Consider the following 2,500-nt stretch of genomic DNA (forward strand, 5'->3'; position numbering starts at 1 on the left):
GCGTACCAGACGGTTATGGAGGAGGTGAGGATGGATTCAATGATCGCTGTATAGAATTGCACCATCATTGTCTTTGGCAGGTTGCATTTCTTCAGCTGCCGTCGAAAGTACATCCTCTGTTGAGCTCTCTTGGCGAGGGAGCTGATGTTCAGTTCCCACTTGAGGTCCCGGCAGAGAATAGTGCCCAGGAAGCGGAAGGACTCCACAATTTTGACTGCGGAGTCTAACAGGGTGATGGCGGTGAGTGGGGCTGTATTCTTCCTGAAGTCCACAACCATCTCAACTGTCCTTAGAGCATTTAGCTCTAAGTTGTTCTGGCTACACCAGGTCACCAGGTTGTCAGCTTCCCACCTATAGTCAGACTCATCCCCACCAGAGATCAGCCCAATGAGGGTGGTGTCGTCCGACAAACTTCAAGAGTTTGACGGACAGATGATTGGAGGCGCAGCTGTTGGTATACAGGGAGAAGAGCAGTGGGCAAAGGACGCAGCCCTGAGGAGTTCCCGTGCTGATGGACCTGGAGTCAGAGACTTCTGTTCCCGGCTTAACGCACTGCTTCCTGTCAGAGAGGAAGTCTGTGATCCACCTGCAGGTGGAGTAGGGCACGTTCAGCTGGAAGAGCTTGTCCTGAAGCAGGGCAGGGATGATGGTGTTGAAGGCAGAGCTGAAGTCCACAAACAGGATCCTGGCGTAGGATGCTGGGGCGTCCACATGCTGTAGGGTGAAGTGGAGGGCCATGTTAACTGCGTCGTCCACAGACCTGTTGGCTCTGTAGGCAAACTGAAGGGGGTCCAGGAGAGGGTCTGTGATGGCTTTGAGGTGTGCCAGGAGCAGGCGCTCAAAAGACTTCATTACCACAGATGTAAGGGCGACCGGTCTGTAATCATTTAGTCCTGTTGGCCTTAGCTTTTTGGGCACAGCGATGATGGTGGAGGACTTGAGACAGGCTGGTACATGGCATGTCTCCAGGGAGGTGTTAAAGATGTTGGTGAACACCGGAGACAGCTGGCCAGCGCAGTGCCTGAGGGTGGCTGGAGAGACAGAGTCCGGCCCGGCTGCTTTGCGTGGATTCTGCCTCTTGAAAAGCCCATTAACTTCTCCCTCCTGAAAGGAGAGAGTCGTTTCTGTAGTATGGGTGGGGGATGGGGCCTCTTGGGTGGGAAGGGGTGGTTCAGGACAGTCCAATTGTCTTTCAAATCTACGGTAGAACTCGTTCAGGTCGTTGGCTAGGCGGGAGTCGTTAGTGGTGTGGGGCGCTCTGGGTTTGTAGTTGGTGATGTGCCTGAGCCCTTTGGCAGACAGAAGCAGCGTCGTTAGTAGAGAACTGGTGTTTTAGTGTCTCTGAGTACAGTCGTTTAGCCTCTCTCACCGCTTTGCTAAACCTGTTCTTCGACTCCTTGAATCTGTCTCTATCCCCACTCCTAAACGCTTCCTCCTTCTCCAACCTCAACCTTTTGAGCTTTGCTGAGAACCAGGGCTTGTTGTTGTTAAAGTTCACCCTGGTACGTGTTGGGATACAGCAGTCCTCACAGAAGCTGATGTACACAGCCTCTGTGAGTTCATCCAGACTATTGGTAGCAGTCGTGAACATATCCCAGTCAGTACAGTCTAAGCACGCCCGCAAATCTTCCACAGCCTCACTGGTCCACTGTTTAGATGTCCTCACAGCAGGTTTACAGAGTTTTAGTTGCTGCCTGTATGCACGAATCAGGTGGACCAAGGGAGTTCTGTGCGAGCCGAACAGCCCCGTGACCCACAAGAGAAACATCCCCGCCAAATTCGAGCGTTTGACGGGGTCTATCCGTGAAAAAATATTCACGTTTTTGAGTGCACATGCATTTCTGCTGCAAATGCCTCTGGAAGTTTCATGCCGTTCGTATGCCAATTGTGGCAACACGAAAATGACCCGTTTTCCCATTCCGAGGGATTTCTGTGCGACCCTAACAGCCCCGTGAGCCACAAGAGACACATCCCCGCCAATTTCTAGCGTTTCACGGGGTCTATCCGTGAAAAATATAGACGTTTTTGAGTGCACATGCATTTCTGCTGCAGATGCCTCTGGAAGTTTCATGCCGTTCGTACGCAATGTGGCAACACGAAAATGACCCCTTTTCCCATTCCGAGGGATTTCTGTGCGACCCTAACTAACAGCGCCCGTGAGCCACAAGAGAGACATCCCCGCCAATTTATAGCGTTTCACGGGGTCTATCCGTGAAAAATATAGACGTTTTTGAGTGCACATGCATTCCTGCTGCAAATGCCTCTGGAAGTTTCATGCCGTTCCTATGCAATGTGGCCACACAAAAATGACCCGTTTTCCCATTCCGAGGCATTTCTGTGCGACCCTAACAGCCCCGTGAGCCACAAGAGAGACATCCCCGCCAACTTCTAGCGTTTGACGGGGTCTATGCGTGAAAAATATTAAAATTTTTGAGTGCACGTGCCTTTCTGCTGCAAATGCCTCTGGAAGTTTCATGGCGTTCCTATGCAATGTGGCAAC

Source organism: Petromyzon marinus, unplaced genomic scaffold (genome assembly GCF_048934315.1).
Source record: "Petromyzon marinus isolate PM22_M1 ecotype Great Lakes invasive population unplaced genomic scaffold, UKy_Petmar_22M1.pri1.0 PM_G_Scaffold_29, whole genome shotgun sequence".
In the NCBI taxonomy this organism is placed as follows: domain Eukaryota; kingdom Metazoa; phylum Chordata; class Hyperoartia; order Petromyzontiformes; family Petromyzontidae; genus Petromyzon; species Petromyzon marinus.